Genomic DNA, 8,138 nt, shown 5'->3' with positions numbered 1-8,138 from the left:
TATAGTCACAGATATGGAAAAGATAATTATAGGTGGATATAAGCTTTCAGCACTTGCAAGTAGACACACTATGGAGAGAGGATGAGTGGCCATATACTGGGTGTTACAAAAAGGTACGGCCAAACTTTCAGGAAACATTCCTCACGCACAAATAAAGAAAAGATGTTATGTAGACATGTGTATGGAAATGCTTAATTTCCATGTTAGAGCTCATTTTAGTTTCGTCCACCTACGCTCAATGGAGCACGTTATTGTGATTTCATATGGGATTCTCTACCTGTGCTGCTAGAACATGTGCCTTTACAAGTATGACACATGTGGTTCATGCACAATGGAACTCCTGCACATTTCAGACGAAGTGTTCGTACGCTTCTCAACAACAGATTCGGTGACCGATGGATTGGTAGAGGCGGACCAATTCCATGGCCTCCACGCTCTTCTGACCTCAACCCTCTTGACTTTCATTTATGGGGGCATTTGAAAGCTCTTGTCTACGCAATCCTGGTACCAAATGTAGAGACTCTTCATGCTCGTATTGTGGACAGCTGTGATACAATACGCCATTCTCCATGGCTGCATCAGCGCATCAGGGATTCCATGCGACAGAGGGTGGATGCATGTATCCTCGCTAACGGAGGACATTTTGAACATTTCCTGTAACAAAGTGTTTGAAGTCACGCTGGTACATTCAGTTGCTGTGTGTTTCCATTCCATGATTAATGTGATCTGAAGAGAAGTAATAAAATGAGGTCTAACATGGAAAGTAAGTGTTTCCGGGCATATGTCCACATAACATATTTTCTTTCTTTGTGTGTGAGGATTGTTTCCTGAAAGTTTGGCCGTACCTTTTTGTAACACCCTGTATGTTAAAATTTATCGTAGTGTGAAAAATTTAGGAACAAAAATTTTGTGTACAGCAACACATAGAATCACATGCCTGTGAGCTTAAACTAAATTGTGGTAATTTTATAAACTGTATCTGTGTATAGATCCCCACTGGGAAATTTTCAGCTATTTTTGAAGAACTCAGATTCTTTGGTGTGCTATCTGTCAGAGGGAAGCACATTATTGTTTGTCCGGATTTTAATATAGATTTTCTGAAAGACTCTGATAGAAAGAATGACTTGAGTATTACTTGATTGTTTCAATTTGACATCATTTAATGATTTTCCTACCTGGGTAGAACAGGAAAGCAGCACACTGATAGATAAATATTTTATAGACCAAGATAAATTCAATGAAATAAAAACTTTTACTGTTAAGAATGGTATTTCTGATCATGATGCACAGCTAGTTACAATAGATGACGTATCTCCAAACAGTAACTGAAAAAAGTCCTCCAAAACAGTACATTCAACTAACAATTGCAGATTTTAGGGAAAGCTTGCAGCAGTTAGACTGAGATGAGGTGCACAGGGAATCTGATGCTAATTTAAAATTTAGCCTATTTTGTGATTCCTTTGTGAGTATATTTGAAAAGTTTCCTTAAGAAGACAGTGGAACATAATTGTAAGAAACCATCTTAAAATCCATCTTGTAAACAGAAAAGGGAAATGTATCTTACAGCTAGAAGGAGTAATGTTCCACAAACAGTCAAACATTATAAAAACTACTGCTCTGTATTAAGAAAAGTTATTATAAAGCCCAGAAATACATGCATGATGTCTGAGATTAGCCCCTCTGATAATTATAAAACAATGTGGAATATTGTTAAAAGGGAAACAGGGTAACCAAGAGCACAGGAACACTGTATTTCTATCAAGCTCCATGAAAATTTTGTTAACAAAAAGCAAGGTGTAGAAAATATTTTTAATAATCATTTTTCAAGTGAGAGGATTCAGATGTTCATTAGAAAATGCAAGGCTGTATATGGAAGAGGCAATACCTATGCAATTTGAAACAATTGTAGTTCAACCCAACTCTCCTACTGAAATCAGGACAATAATAAACTCATTAAAATGGTTTCAGTTTGATTTCGTGCACAACTCTGTGAGCAGATGCTACTGGTGCACAAGTCTGGAGTGGCTGCTGATTCAACCCACAATGTATAGCAATGAAAACAATCAATTTTCGACAGTATAATGTAATTGGCTGCATAAAAAATCTATTCACCAAGCAGCGGCAGAACACACATAAAACTTGTGCCTTCTTATTTTGTATGGAAATCTACCCCTTTTCCTAGATCTCCCTGTTCAACACTTTTGCCTGAAGGAGGAGCCACTGGCTCCAAAAGCTTGCCTAATTATGATCTCCTTTTGTGTGTGTTTTCTGCTACTGCTTGGCAAGTAGACATTTTATCTATCCAATTACATTAAACCCACAATGTATGTTGCATTCGTGAAGAGAGTGTGTTGGAATGTCAGTTAGCAATGTTGTAAAATATTTTTTTTTGCTTTTATTGTAATAATAAGTCATTCTGGCACAATATTTACAGATAAAGTTTTGAACTTTCTAAGCAAATGTGACACAACCTAATGACACTGTTTCAAGTACACCATGTTGCTAAAATGGTCTATAAACACACACTGCCAGTGTGAACCAGTCAAATACATTCCATTTTGTGTGCAGCTTATTATCTCAATTTAATTGGAGTATGTGCTGTGGAAAGCTGCTTTGGAGCCATCTATCTTTGGGCTTGTGAAAGTTTTTCTTTTTTCTTGGTATTTCCTATTGGTTGCATTTCAATATTTTTTTCAAAACAGATATATTGCTACAACTCTACAGTTCAAAATACTCAAATAGTTTGCTATATGGAGGCTGTAACATGATTTTTTAAAAGACTCTGCTGTTTAGCAATAAATAGTGAATACAGTAGGTTAAAATGATGTGAAATGGAAAAATTGACAAACAGATGTATAAGAACAACTAGCACTCCTGCAGCTGATGGTCTATTTTTTTAATTAAGAGTATGTCACTTATTACAGAATAAACAATGTTTCTAATGGTGCATCAAATCATGTGTTTGATATCGAGTACAACTATACCAGGTATAACGAAGCAGATAGAAACTTTCTATGTGCCGGTATACAAAAGATTCATAGGCAGCAAAAAAATATAGCAATTTTCACTCATGTGCTCCATTAAACTGGCTCAGTGTCTATTGTACTAGTGAGCTTGACAGAAAGCTAGATGAATTTGAGTTCTACTGATCCACCATGTACATAGGACAATGGCCGGACAGATATTTACCAAAAAAAATCACCAGACAGACTTATGTTTTCAGAAGTTATTATTTTATTTAGACATCCTGTTTTGGCATCTTCAGGCCCCTGCATCTTAAAACCAATGAGCATACATATAGTGTACAACAAGGTATATCACAGCAGACATTATAGAAAATGAAGCATAATAATAAGTTCCTAAAACCTACAAAATGCATATGCAGTGTTAAGAAGAGTACCAGTGCACACAAAGAACAGCAAAGCAGAACATAAACACGCTCTGGTTAGCATCAAACACACACACACACACACACACACACACACACAGATATATATATATATATATATATATATATATATATATATATATATATATATATATGAATGACTGAAAACTCCAGCAGCTAGGGCACTTGTGACATATCCAAATCAGTTGTCACAGCATCAAAAAATGCCACCAGAGGTAAAACCTAATGGCAGGCATATTATTAAGTGAACAAGGGCAAGCAAAGAACTTGTGAGGATTATTCATAAAATGCCTAGAGGGCATAATTTTATATATCAAATCAAAAAATAGAGAGAAACAAGTTGGAGTCCCTTAAGCTTCATTTAATCGGTGGGAAAATGCTAGGGTGGAACAAACGAGGACCCCAAATACTGTATTAACCAAGGAGAGTTCTCCAAAAATCCCAGTTGGCTACGTAATTACAATTCCCTTGGGAATAAAGGTATCGTGCTATCAACCTATTTATAGATGGTGAAACCCAGCCAAACAGGAAATAACACAGAGGAAACTGTATTGCAAAAGGTAGTGAGGGGACAGAAAAGATCAAAAGTAAGCTGATTGTGAAAACCAACAAGATTACAAAGTATAAGCCCACTAATTAAGGAACATACTGGTGCAAAAAGGAGCAGTATTAGTGAGTGAGAAAGAAGTTGTTATATGACTTCATACTGTAAGCCAATCACAGAATGAAACAATACTAAACCAAAGCCATTTAAATAATGAGGAAAACCAAGTCACTATAACAACGTAATAGTACAAGCTTACATATGCCAGGAGTCTCGAGCCATACAGGAACATTTGTGACCGACTAAAAGTAGCACATAACATACTCAAAAATTACAGGTCAGTGTCAATCACAAATCCATGAAAATCATAAATTCATGTAATATGGTAAGAACACCATCATGAAATTCCCCATATGTTGTATGGTGAAGTAAAGGTAATAAAGCTACAACTGTACTATATCAGCCAAATGTAACTCATGAGATGCAGTCAACAAACACTGAATATCCCACAAGTGACACAGGGAATATGTCAATTCGGGACTAAAAATGCAACAGGTTAAAAATAATATGCAAATGAACTGATTACAACAAATCAAACCATATAGAAACACAACCACCTCACCATCCTACATCTCAAGAATACATTACTATCATAAGAAAAACTGAATCTTAGATGTGTATAAGCTCAAAAAAGACCAAAATATGGTCAATAATAAAAATGTGTGACATACCAAAAGTATGGAGTGTTGTGAAGCAAGATTCAGAGTTCCAGAAACATCAAAGATGTATGAAATGAATAAGTACTCCTGACAAGGGGACCTACCAGGTGAACCACTGCATTACCATCATAGTAACATAGTACATACAAACTAAGAGTTGAAGACAAAAAAGACTAAAGATAGACATATATGTAGAATATTGCAAACACAATGGTCAAAGCATAAGAACTTGAGTAAATAGGAAAGTATACAAATATGGGTAAACCATCTATGACCCAAGGAAATACAAAAATATTTCAAAAAATACAATAAACTAAACTAGACTAAAACCCATAAACAACACAAAGTGTCCAGACACTGAAAATCTCCCGAACTAGTGTGAAAAATTGAACCTAAAAGTGTAGTATGCCAAATTTGTCGTGGGTTATTACAGTGAAATGGAACAGGTAGCATAATATCAAGGACAGAAATCGCCCCAGGGGAACTACATAATATAATATGTAGGTAATAAGCTACATATGCCACTCCCAAAAAAGATTATACTAGGGTGAATCTGTTGTAAAGCATAGTATCAGTAAATATGAGTCATCAAGGAAAGTAATAATGGAAGCCCAACCAGTGACAGCTAGCCCTTGTACTCCCAAACAAAATAGTAAAAACCACCATGCCCTATCAAAAGTCAAGTCAGTCATTACAAGCTATTACATGACAAACACTTGTGTAAGTGAATTACCCTTAGAATAATGATAGGAACACCATTTTATATGAACCAAAAATGTAAAAGAGGAACATGAAGACATAACCTTAACTCCTCAACCATTGCACACACACCATGTTAAAAGAAACTACACGACCATTATTATCACATGACACTTCCAAAAAAATCATCCTTGTGAGGAGAAGTGTACGATTGTAAAATAAGTAGTATACATGACATTATTTAAAATAAAATAAATGGGGAATTTACATTAGTAAAAATACAGTAACCCCTCTACAACAAGACCATTGTCATATAACACTTAAAAATGAAATTGGACCTCTGACATGAAGTGTACAATTGTAAGACAAGTAAGATAGCGTGACTTAATTGCAATACACCAGTGGGGGAACATAGGTACAAAGTTAATAAAATAACGACTCTATACTGTTGATCATACCAACGACCGCATCAAAACAAGAATCTACTCACCTATGCAGTCCATGTACAGAGAATCTGATACATCGATGCTTGTGTAACTGGAGAAATGAAACCAATACCTGGGGTCCATGAATTCTAAAATGAAAATGGAAACAGTGAAGCCTTAAGTAGAAAGTCAAGATGAACATCAAAATCATACATACTAAATGCAATCTTATTTTTGACTACTTTCTCAGACTGCAGGTGTGCTCAGTTTTTGTCAAGTCTTCGAAGTACACACTCCACAAAAAAGTGAAGAAGAATTACATGATCGGCTGAATGGAATGAACAGTCTAATAAGTACAGAATATAGATTGAGAGTAAATAGATGAAACTAATGAGAAGTAGCAGAAATGAGAACAGTATGAAATTTAACATCAGGATTGATGGTCAGGAAGAAGATGAAGTTAATTAATTCTACTATCTAGGCAGCAAAATAACCAATGACAGATGGAGTAAGGAGGACATCAAAAGCAGACTAGCAAGGGCAAAAAGGGCATTCTTGACCAAGAGACATCTGCTAGTATCAAACAAAGGCCCTAATTTGTGGAAACAATATCTGAGAATGTACGTTTGGAGCACAGCATTGTATGGTAGTGAAACATGGACAGTGGGACAACCAGAAGAGAAGAGAATTGAAGCATTTCAGATGTGGTGCTACAGATGAATGTTGAAACTTAGATGGACTGACAAGGTAGAAGAGGTTCTGCACAGAATCGGAGAGGAAAGGAATATGTGGAAAACACCGACAAGGAGGAGGGAAAGAATGATAGGACATCTGTTAAGTCATCAGGGAATTATGTTCATGGTACCGGAGGGAGCTGTAGAGGGCAAACACTGTAGAGGAAGACAGAGTTTGGAATACATCCAGCAAATAATTTGGGACATTGGTTGCAAGTGCTATTCTGGGTTGAAGAGGTTGGCATAGGAGAGGAATTCGTCGCAGGCTGCATCAAACCAGTCAGAAGACTGATAACTAAAAAAAATTATCTTACGATTGAATACTTCTTGTTACTAGGGTGATTTCCTTTCTTAAATGTTATATGAATGGTCTCATTGTAGAGGGTTTACTCTATTTTTCCTGATGTATTTCTTCACTTGTTTTATTGTAAATAATTTTATGTATAGTACTTATCTTACAATCGTACACTTCTCCTTACAGGTATGATTTCATTTGGAAGTGTCACATGATAAAAATGGTTGGGTAGTTTCTTTTAAAATGGTTTGTACAATGATTGAGAAGTTAAAGTTGAGTCTTCTTGTTCCTTTTTTACTTTTTTCATGTAAAACAGTCATTTTGCCATAGCTTGATGATCATTTACTTTTGACAATTTGATTTCAATAATGGTAGCTCACTTGAGTGTTTCTTTTATTGTATAGTTCAACCAGTATAGTATGGTGCATTTAGAAATAGAGGACATCCTTCGAAATATAGGACAGCCTATTTTGAAATATACAAGACCTGAGATTGTAGTATGTGGTCATGTCTTTTTACATTTACTGATAAACATATACCTTCTAGGCATTTTATGAGTAATCCTTGCAAGTTTCTTGCTTACTGTTATTCTCTTAAGAATTTGTCACCTGTTGGATTTTGCTTCTTGTTGTGTTTTTTGATACTGTGACAACTAATTCTGATATATAAGAGGTGATGATGACACTTGGGTGATAGATAGGCACACTATTGTGTACTTCACAGGTTATATCATGATGTTATAATCTGAGTGAGGACATGTTTTCCTAAGAGCTAGGGCATTTCTTGCCTATTAGAAATTTGAATGTTTTTATACAAAAAATAAAATAATAAAATAAGAAAAGAAAGAGGGGAAAACTGGACAAGCTTTCCTCATTCATGTTTCTGATTTTGTATGTTGTCTATTTTCTTGTTTTTGTAATGTTTGGCATGTTCTATTATAAGTCTCTGATGTCAAAATAAGTTTGATGCTAACCAGTATGTGTACATGTTCTGCTTTGTTGTGGTTTGTGTGAAAGCTACTCCTGTTAAGGCTGCATATTGCATTTTGTAGTTTTTAAGGACTTTTATTATTATGCTTCATTTTCTATAATGTCTACTGCAGTGTACCTTGATGTATACTATGTGTGTACTAGTTGTTTTTAACATGCATGGGCCTGAAGATGGCATTTATGAGAAGCCAAAACTGTTTGTCTGAATAAAATAACAACTTCTGTAAACATACAGCTGTTTGTTGATTTTCCTTTGGTAGTGACGTATGTGAGTATTATGTAGGAATTTTATGGTGTAGCATTTCTAATCTAATTTAGATCCAA

This window comes from Schistocerca serialis, chromosome 3 (assembly GCF_023864345.2).
Source record: "Schistocerca serialis cubense isolate TAMUIC-IGC-003099 chromosome 3, iqSchSeri2.2, whole genome shotgun sequence".
NCBI classification, from domain to species: Eukaryota; Metazoa; Arthropoda; class Insecta; order Orthoptera; family Acrididae; genus Schistocerca; species Schistocerca serialis.
The sequence above is the reverse complement of the archived record's forward strand: the minus strand, read 5'-3'. Positions refer to the sequence as shown.